The 11,139-nt window shown below is 34.7% G+C and overlaps 1 long non-coding RNA gene across 2 annotated transcripts; it reads left to right on the top strand.

The window, feature by feature from the left end:
* Positions 1-573: 573 nt before the first annotated feature.
* Positions 574-10,282, top strand: LOC107775948 (uncharacterized). 2 transcript variants are annotated; one of them, XR_012693900.1, is made up of 3 exons: positions 617-1,144; positions 1,322-1,512; positions 10,021-10,282. It is a non-coding gene; the product is annotated as an uncharacterized LOC107775948 (long non-coding RNA). The 2 variants fall into 2 exon arrangements; XR_012693899.1 differs by lacking the exon at positions 10,021-10,282 and having other exon boundaries at positions 574-1,144; positions 1,322-2,778.
* The last annotated feature ends 857 nt before the right edge of the window (positions 10,283-11,139 follow it).

The following is an 11,139-nucleotide window of genomic DNA, read 5'->3' on the forward strand; positions in this document are numbered from 1 at the left end:
AGGTAAAAGATAAAGGGAAAATGGAAAAAATATAACTTCTAAAACACCAAATACATAGAGCATGTTACATTTAGAAGTAAAAATTGCACGGGGCGCCCTATTTGGTCGCCCCCATTTAACCTATACCCATTTTTTTAAAAACTTTTAATTTGTACCCACTTTTTAAATAACTTCTGTAGACATGTGATTTTTGACCCTCCCCAAGATTTTACATATTTTAGCATTTAAATACTTAGTTTAGGTCTAATATAGTTATTTTAACTAATATTGACTCTTTTATATTATTTTTATCACAAAATTGAAAAAATACAAAAAATAGTTTCATATTTCTCTATTTAATTCACGTATTAGATATTTTTAGAAGGATATATTACTTTGAACCTATTTTTATTTTATTTTAATATAATTTTTGAAAATACCAAAAAAATAGTTTCACTTTTAGTTTTTAATTTTACTTTAATCAATTAGGAGTGATTTTATGTTTTACAAGTATTTTATACTAATTTGGAAGAAACTTGAATTTATTAATGAAATCTTCAATTTTTCTTGTCCAAATGGAGCCCAATTTCAAATCCCCCCAAAAAGGCCCAATTTGAAGACCCTTCTCCTTAACCCAAAAGACCCATGGAGAGGATCTTCTTCTTCTAACCTAAGACCCCAATCTCGACAGAGGCTGCTTCTTCACCTCCAACCCAGCCGCAACACCACTCAACGGAAAAAACAAAAGAAGAAGACCAACGAACTCCTAAAAACGACCACCCCTTCAGCCAGTGCCCACCACTCCCTTTCACCAACCAAAATCACCCCCCGCCAGCTGCACTCCCAAGCAACGAACAGACACTGAACACATGCCCTAGAAGACCACCCTAAGCCATCAGCGAATAACGAACCCTAATGTAGAATTTTCTGTTGGCCTCTTCTATTTCATACATACTCATTCCATTATCTTTTCACCATTCAGCATCTCTATACAAAAATTCAGTAGTCTGATCTTTGATATCATGGGAGAGAAGAATCAACCGAATGCCCTAGAAACACAATGGGGAAGGGACGAGATAGAGATTGCCGAGAGGAAGAGCAACAGAAGGGCCTCGGAATAGAGAGACGAGAGGAGATTTCAGACGTTTTGATTAGGGAAAACAAGGTTGCCTTTCAATTTTTTTTTATCTCTGATTTTCGTTTTTTTTTATATAGATTCAAAAACATATACAAAAATATTTTTGTGGTTTGGTTAAATTCTAATCAAGTTTAAAAAATAAAATCAAAAAAATACATTTCTGTTTCCTTCTTCTAATTTTGATTTAATTTTAAAAAATGGAAGTTGATTGAGTTTGAGGGTGGCTCGAATTTATCACTGGAGTTTGCTTGGTTTAGTCCGAGATTTCCGGTGCCGTGCGTGTTCCAGTTCGCAGTTCCTACATCATTCCGTCTTTACTTTCTCGCTTGGATTTTGGCACAAGGCTTGTACTCGCTGATTTCTTCCTTGTTATTAAAGGAAGATTGCTGTATCAGGTCCATTCCCCTCTTCCTCTTCCTCCTCTTTATATTTTGATTAATGTTTGATTAATATGTGATTAAGTTATGGTACTTCTCACTCTCTTGGTTTCATTAATTTCAATCTCTTCTATGTGTCTTATTAATGTTGTTCTTTTTCTAAGTTCATGAACAAGGGGGAAGGGAGGATATAGAAAGTTTCTGCCAGAAGAATTCTTCACGTTTAAGTTAGTATCGTTGATTAGTAAAATATGATGAAGATTAACTCCTAGTAAGATGTTACATTTGGAAGTATGATGGGTCAGGGCTCTTGATTAAGTTAGGGAAATGATAAATTCGTTTGAAGGGTTCGTAGGGGGAAGTAACATTAAACACATGAATAAATTGGACTTTAATTGTTTTATCAATTTATTTCTTATTTTTGTCTTATGGCTTTAATCGATGGGAGCATGCTTAGGCTGACCACACTTGGGTAGGCAAACCTTAGGATTTTTATTAGTTTCGAGGCGAGAGGTCGTTCCCTTAGTTAAATTTATCCGGAAAATACACCGAGGGATTTGTATATATTTTATTTCAGGGAGTATGCCCCGAAGTGAATGTAATTGGAGGTCGTGGCGAACATCGTAGAAGAAATAGCGTATGATAATTTAGAACTTTAATTTTTCTTCTTTTAATTTTCTTTCATTTAGGTGGGGATGACCTCGAGCCTTTTTTGATTGTTTATTTTCTTTTTGTGTGTTATTACCTCAACTGGAATATTTTAAAAGCCAACTAGATTGAGTACGCAACCGTGACTTTCACAGGACTTGGGGAGTGCCTAACACCTTCTCCCCGAGTCAAATGAACCCCCTTACCCGAATCTCTGGTGCAGACTTATGTTTTGGAGTTCAAAGTGTGAAAAATTATTTTTAAAAACGGTGAGCTGGCACACTGAAATCAATATCAGGTGGCGACTCTGAGTTATTTCCTTTTAAACACAATATTTTGTCACTTTTTAATTAAAAAACCTTTTGAGCTTTAAATCTTTTTATTATTTTAAAAGGGTTTAGTAAGGTTGGTTTGAAAAAAAGGGTGTGACAACTTCAGTCTCCTTTCTCCTCCTCCTCCTCCTCCTCCTCCTTCCTTCTGCTGCTGTTGGTGCTGCTATGGAACTTCAGTTCATGGGATGATTGCAAAAACCTCTATTTCTGTATATGTTTCATTTTTCTTTTGGACCTTGGTTTTCTGTTTCGAGGACTGTGTCTGTTAAAAATTGAGTTTGGTTTTGAAGTACTTTTTTTTCCTTCATCTTTTTAATTGTTGTTCTGTTTAGTGTTATTTTCACCTTTTATGGCATTTAACAATGTTTGTGCTTTGACATGTTGCTGTTATAAACATAAATTCTGTGAAAATAATTACTAGGTAAACTTGTTATTATGCAAGTGCAATTTGTGTGCGTGCGCGGATGTGGTGTTTTTGTTGCTATTGAGCAAGGTATGTGATTAGTGATAAGAGGGTTAAAGTGGGGGGGGAAACAAAAACTTCAGCTCTAGAGCTGAAGTTCGCCAGTTACAAAAACAAAAACTTCAGCTCTAGAGCTGAAGTTCACCAGTTACAAAACAAAAACTTCAGCTCTAGAGCTGAACTTCAAGTCCGTCTACTAGAATGCTAAAGTTTTGCGTGATTGCCTTTGCTACTTCAGCCCCGTATGCTGAAGTTATGCGAAAAAGCGGGTACGCTTGTAATTGTTTTTGCAAAGCAGACACAAGTTAAAACGTGACACAAAAAATGAATATAGATGCAAATGATAGTTAACAAAGTTAAACCCAAGTCTAGTTAATTTTATATTTTTGTGATACTATATTAATTTCAAGACTACAAAATATAATCAAGCTTAAACAATCAAGGTAAAATAGAGGAGAAGAAATGGGAGGAACAAGTGGAGTTATTACTTCCTACTCCCCTTTATATACCATTTCACTTTTCCTTAATCATTAATCATTTACTTGTTTTAAGGAAGTTGAAAACAACCTAGGTGTGTACATAGGTCGGATTGGTTCGGATTTTATGATTACCAAACCAAATCAATTGTGTCGGGTTATTAAATCTAAAGACCAAAACCAAACCAATAAAATTCGGGTTTTTCAATCTCGATTTTTCTCGGATTTTTGAGTTATTCGGGTTTTTTGGATTTTTTTCCGGTAAAATTTTCATAGAACAAAACATATAACTTGTGTTCAAAATATTTCTTTACTCCTTGTAAGATACAATTATATAAAGTATTTTTCAAGAAACTAATGTACAAAATATGAGATGTGTCGTGGCATTATCCTAAAATATTCAACAATAAAGACAATAAAATTATGTAATATAAATATATTGCTAATTAAAAAACCATAATAAAAATAAACATAATCTAAAAGTACTAATAGCCTGTTTGGCCAAGCTTTTTTTTTTAGGCCAAAAGTGCTTTTTTCGAGTGTTTGGCCAAGCTTTTGAAAGGTAAAAAGTGCTTTTGAGGAGAAGCAGAAAAAAGTAGCTTCTCTTCAAAAGCATTTTTCTGAGAAGCACTTTTGAGAAAAGTACACTTAGAAGCAGTTTTCAAAAGTTTGGCCAAATACTAATTACTGTTCAAAAGTGCTTTTTAAATTAATTAGCCAAACACAAACTGCTTCTCACCAAAAAACACTTTTTTTTAAAAGTACTTTTGAAAAAAAGCACTTCTCAAAATAAGCAGATTTTAGAAGCTTGGCCAAACAGGCTATAAGTCATGCTAAAGTAAGTAGACTAATAAGGGAGTATTAATTACATGACTAAACGCTAAAAAAAGATAAAAATAGGTGATGCATTTAAATCTAAATTATTGTAAAACAAAAATAGATATTCAATACATTCCCCTTCGTAGTATTGACTATATAATTGAATGTCTTTTGTTAGCATTAGTATTGATTTGATTTTGGTTTGAGCTTTTGTTAGCATTATTTAATTTACTAATATTAATGACTATAAAACTTATTGGAACAATCAAAAGTTGTAAGTCCAACCTTAAGATAATACCTTAAAAGATAAAATTATGAAATTTTTTAAGAAATATTTATAAATTACATCACAATAAATATATTTATATATCAAAAATTTCAATAAATATAATGTCGGGTTGGTTTGGTTTCGGTTTAACTTTCTTTAGTTAAAACCAAACCAAACCAATTATGATCGGGTTTTTTTTCCAACACCAAATCAAATCAAGCCAAACCATAGTCGGGTTTTTTTCTCGGTTTGACTCAGATTATCGGGTTAGTACAGTTTGTCAATTTCCTTTGTACACCCCTAGCCTAGTGTAACCAATCGTATCACGCTAAACTCTTCAAGTTTAGCAAAAAATAGTTTCATATATATATATATATATATACACGCACGCTCACAAAGACTATGCGTACAACTTAATTTATGAGAAGAAAGCAAAGAACATAAGAGATGCCTAAGGAATTTGATCCGCCTTTGTTACTAGTGCACTCTATAAATTTCAATCATTTGTCGCGGAAAGAAGAAATTGGTTTCTTTAACACAATTGTTTTAAAGAAGACACACCTCTTTCCATGTTATATTCAGTTATTTCTCTGAAAGAAATATGTCCAAGATGAACCTAATTTAATTAAAGTTTTCAAGAATTACATAAACAACATAATTAGTCTAATAGAATAATATTAAAGTAAGAATCACCTGCAGTTGGTTAAAATAGGTGCGCAGGCTATCGACACTGCGCTCTAAAATTAAAAGTCAGAAATTTTAACCGATTAATCGTAATAAGTTATTGACAACAATTACATCTCTTCGTGGATATCCGAGAAAATAATTGACAACGGTTAAAACTTTCATTATCATGTCTAATTACATAATAAATAAACAGTAACTGAGAAGATTAAAAAATCAATTGCATAATATATAAGCAATAGCTGGGAAGATAAAAAAAAACCAACAAATTGAGAGAGAAAGGCAAGCATTTCGATTATGTTCAATGAACATTTTAACAAACTATCTATGAAAAATAACACAAAACAGAATTCACGAACAAAAAGGAACAAAAGGAAAACGAAAAATTTAAAGAGAAAGAAGGGCTAAGGATGTTGTTATATGTCTGAAAATTCAAAGGGAAGGCACTGTAATTATTTGGAGAGGTACAGTAAATGAGGCATAACTCTTCAGGTTGTAACCGTTTCAGAGAACTTAAAAAATGTAACTCATTCGAGAGAGTTAAGAGGGTGTAATAAATGTGATACACCTCTTCAGATTTTACTGCTTCACAATAAATTAATGGGTAGGTAAATGAACAAAGTGGAAGGAAAATATATGGCATTTTGGAACAAAGAAGAAAGGGGAAAATACGGATGACTTTCATTTTTGATACTGTTGTTTTTTCAATTCCCTTATTTATTATGGAGCTAAAATTCAAACCATAAATTATTGGCTTTAAGTAATTAAATATTATATTAAAATAGGAAAAAATTCCAAAAATTGAGAAAATAGATAAATACATTTCCTTGATTTAGAGAGTGCCACTTCAGCTTTCTCATTCCCAACTTTATATATATATATATCGAAAGACAAATGAACCGTTTTAACCTTTTCTCCTCATTATAGTGAGCGAATTGCTGAAGATATCACTGTGGGAGGAGGTGTATATAATATGTGGTTTTGGTAGAACTCAATAATTTTGATTCAAACCTAATATATGTGGTATAAAAAATTACTAAATATTTACAAAAGTAAATATAAAACCTAATTGCTAGCACTTGAAGTCGTGTCCTAAAATCCAAAACCTATAAATTCAAATTCTGGCCCCGCCTCTGGATATAACACTAGAGAAACTTAATAACAGTCAAATCTATCTATAACAACTTCGTTTGTTCCAATATTTTTTGATTGCAATAGTGAAGTACTGTTATATAGGACATATATTATAACATAACATAAAAATCGGTTTTCACAAAAACTTGACTTTTATAATAAATAACTGTTATATAGAGATACTATTACAGAGAAGTGTGTCCGTATGTAAGTATAATAGACATGCATAAGTATACACTATGTTATTTGGTAATTATTGGGTAGGGGAAATGGAATAGTCAGCTTAGAGAGTGAAGGAATATCAAAGATGCAACTTCTCCATTTAAAATGGTGTTTGTTTCCATAGAAAAAGGTGGATCACATGGCATCATGAGAATTGAGAAACTCTGTAGAATAAAGGAAAAATAAAAAACCCAATTGATAATAAACAAAAGAAAGAAGGAAAAAAGAAAATGAAATCCGGAGAAAATCTAGATGGGAACATTATAGGTTTTGAAAGATTCAGAGAATCATCATTTATAGAAACGTTTCTTAATTATGGGATGATCTAGTCTGACTAACTAAATCTTTCATCAATAATTATCTACTAATTATTTCATGGAATATTTGCTTGCATGTGTTTGGATTTTTGAGAAATATGCCTTTTTTGTTGAAATATATGACTTGTGAACACGATAAATAAATATCTCAGTAACAATAATTACTCAGAATATTTAGGGCAAATCATCATAGTCTGTTCAGAGAAATCTTTTTCACGAAAAAGTTTAATTCAACAAATTATTTAATTTCCAGATAATTTTCTGTATTTGGTTAGATAAAGTATCAATAACTTGTATTGATTATACGTAGGGGTGTACATGGCTATATCGGGTTGGATTGATTCGGTTTTGTCGGGTTTTTCGAGTTTTTTTATTATGTAAATATTATTTCAATCTTACTTTGTTAAACTAATTATAAGTAAATATATGTTTAGTAAAAATTGAAAAACTTGACAAACCTAAGATCTATTAAAATATTTTTATGGTAGAATTTTGTTAATAACACATGATAGTTATTTTTTTAGTCATCCGACAATAATTTTTCGTTGATGTATGTAAGCACGTGATTTTTGCTTCACGAGCAATCACTCCCAAAGGAAAACAAAAGAAAAATAGTAACAAATGGCTTCGCTGTACAAATTTTTTTTTCCTTTTCGTGACATGTGTTATTAGTCGTTTGTAGGTCTGTCCATTTTGCATTTTAATCATTATCAAACAAAATACAAAAAAATATGTGTCATTAAAAGAAGATTCAAAATATGTGTGCATCGTCCGTTTTAGGTTGTGATTTAACTTACCTAAACATTTTTATTTGGTATGATAATTATGTTGAAGTGCCATATTGTTATTTGTTTTAATTTCATTTGTTTTATTAGTTATTTTTATTTTTTCTTTAAATTGGAAAACAAAAGAAAGTTGAAATCAATTTGGGCCCAAAAAATAAGACAAAAACAGGCCCAAACCAACGATCTGACCCGGTCCAAACCAGGCCTGCCCTGACCACCTCCCGAAACGACGCCGCATCATGCGTTTGATCTGGGCCGTTCAAACTCTCGATCCAACGGCTCAGGACCTCTATCAGTAACCCGTTTCAAAACCCGACCCAAATAACCAGCCTGACCCAACCCCTCATTTAAACCAAACGACCTCGTTTCACTACCAAACGACCCCGTCTCATTTCTCACCCTCGGATCCAAGCCGTTGAGATCATATGATCTAACGGCTCAGATCCAATCCCATAGACCATATATAAACCTTCCCTTACACCCACGCCCCCTATACCAACACCCCACCCCTTCGTCCCCAAGCTCAAACCCGGACCTCCCATTAGAAACCCTAGCCGCCCCCGTCTCCCTCGCCATTAAAGCCGGCAGCATGGACGCCGGTGGCCACCTCCTGAACACCCTAAGACCCCCTCACTCTCCTGAACATGGATCTGTTACTCCCTAGACTCGAATCACTTTCCTTCGTCTCAAATCTTCATTTGAAGATTTGAGTCGAACCCGGACCTATGCCAAACCACCCCATCTTCATACCAGACACTCCCCTGACCTTCCTCGTGACCAAACCAAGCTTGGTTTGGTCCGAATCTACCCACAACTCCCTAAAAATCAGATCTGGAAATCCAGACCTTAGAACACATGCACCTGGGGAACCCGGCCGGTCTGGACAAGGGTTTGAGGTCTAATAGACCTTAATCAAGGTGTTCTCATGCGAGAACACCCTGATTAAAGTTTGTTCGGCCTCAAGAGTTCGAAGTTGAGTCTGATTTGGGTCCGTTTTGATTTCGAACTTCTTCAGTAAGTTTCCTTTTCTTTTTGTTCAGTTCTAATTAAGTTGTCAGCATGATTTGTTGTTGTGGTTATTTGTTTTGGTCTGTTACTTTGTCTGTTTCTTCCATCTCTAGCAAAGACCCTTTATTTGGTCGATTGATTTTCTATGTGTGTGTTCTGAATGTACTCTGTGATAAACATGATCGTCGATTAGTTTAATTGTCAGATAAGTTAACTCATATAGGCCCCAGTAATTGAACCGAAAATTGTATGATGCCCTTTAGGTCCCTGAACGTATAGTTTATATGAGCGACTGATTATTACCTGCTATAATTAGTATAGTCGATTCGATAAATGTCGTCGATTAGTTTTCTATAACTAATGAATCGAATAAGCTAATAATGTCGCATGACTAATTGAACGTTGCCACTGACTGAACGCCCCAGCATTGTTTAAAATGGTTTGTTTGCATTGTAAAAATGACTGAAAAGGTGCAGTCCAGGCAGTCTTGAATTTGAACTTTCATCAGTTCAAAAATGCCCTGATGCTGCAATAGGCAGGGCAGTAATAATCAGGGTTAAGCAGGGGTATTCTGGGGTGTTGAAAAAGACAGAAAAGATTAGTGTAAATGGGCTGACAAGTAGGGTACTAATTTAGGATTAAACTAATACCAATGGGGAGCAAGACATAAGAGTATGGGGCTTGAAATGAATAATAAAATGACGCCCATAACTCTTGATTAAACAAAAGACCAGGCGTGGGGAACAAAAGGGGCTGGCACCAAAGATGCTTAGGGATGGGTTTAAAGGGTATGGGTATTCTGCCAATTGGCAGGGCAGGCAGCTCAGCTGCACTAGTGCATTTGGCCTATAAAGAGGACATTTGAGAACTTAAACAGGGCTGGACTTTTAGTCTTCAGAAAAAGAGAGAGAAAAGGCTGGAATTTTTAGTCTTGAGGCTGGAACTTTTAGTCTGAAGAGAGGTCTAGTGAGTTTAAAGAAAACTGAAAAGCATAAGGTAGTTTCCAATAAACATTGTAACCAAACACTGCCTGAAAGTTGTATAAGAGTGCATATTGGTCAAGCTGTCTTGGCCAAGTTCTATTGTTTGCATTTATTGAGCTGTTTGTGGTTGTTGAACTGGTGGTTTTGCTGCATTGAACACTCAGTCATTGCTGTGGTTTCATTATTCTTTCCTGGGATTGCTCATTTGGTGCTCGACTATTTGTTGGTTCTCCTTGTATTCTAGGAGACCTTGTTGGTTATCTGTTGGCTGTGGAAAACACTTGGTTTAGTTGGTTGTTGCTGTGTTGTTGCTGTGTGTCTGCTGCTGCTGTATTTACTGCATATTGCCCAGCTGATCATCCCTTTCTTCTTTGTCCTCCATACCAGGTACACAATTACACTACCAATGTAACTCGAAAGTTTGAGCAATGAGTATAAAAGAGAAGATCCGCAGATGTTGTTTATATATATGTCCTGGTGTGTTGAATGTCATGTAATGTCTAATAGCTCATATTTTGGGATACTGAAGTTAGCTTGCAAGCATAGTAGATGTCAATGTAGGGTATCGAATGATAATTGTATATGTATGCCGTAGATAAAGGTGGTTTCAATGAATTAGTTTGCATCTCAGATTTAGTTTACTTTGCCATATATGCTGTAATGTAGGCCAAAATAGGAAAACTATCCACAGGAGTTAAAGTTCTTTCCCCTTTTGCTAGTTTGTCACATATAAATTGATAAAGAACAAAGAATCAGTTCTAGGCCTCAACCTCAGGAAGGCCGAGCCCAAATCGAAAAATCAGCTAGGCCTGTATCGGAAAACAGGGCCCAAGTCTGGCCATCTCGCATGAGCTAGTTTGGGCCCATAATTTGCGACTAGTTGTCCATAAGTGCAGTCACGTTTTATTATTCTGTAAAAGCATTTTAAGTCACGTTTTATTATTCTGTAAAAGCATTTTAAATCCGGTTTTATAATCGACTAAGGCTATTTACTGCTTTCAATTGATAGAGACAAACACGACAAGAAACGTAGGTGCTATAGGATATCCTTTAAAAATAACAACGAGATGAGCCTCGATAAAAATAAACAAAACGCAGATGCGGGGCCCTTGTTAAATGTATATTAGTGAAGCATTTAGTTTCCAGGACGGGTTGTTTAGCAAATCTCACAACCCTCCTAAAATAACAACATATTAGTCTCTTTAGGATACGCTTTAATGAACCTTACCTTCTTAAACTCGGGTGCACATTTATGTGACCCAAATCCAAATCCCAACGGAGTCGAAACATGTCTCTAGTCACGGGCGCATTGATTGCGGCGTGGCCCGAGATGCATTTCCATGACGTTGCAAATTCCTTAAAAAATGAGAATGGGATGAGCCTCGCCGAATAAAAATACAAATTGCGGGGCCCTCAGTAAATATTTGCTTTAAAAATTGTTTAGACTTCGGGATGGACCGTTTAGTAAAATTCCACGGTCCTACCCAAAATAAATACGCTAGTCGC

This window comes from Nicotiana tabacum, chromosome 8, assembly GCF_000715075.1.
Source record: "Nicotiana tabacum cultivar K326 chromosome 8, ASM71507v2, whole genome shotgun sequence".
NCBI lineage: Eukaryota > Viridiplantae > Streptophyta > Magnoliopsida > Solanales > Solanaceae > Nicotiana > Nicotiana tabacum.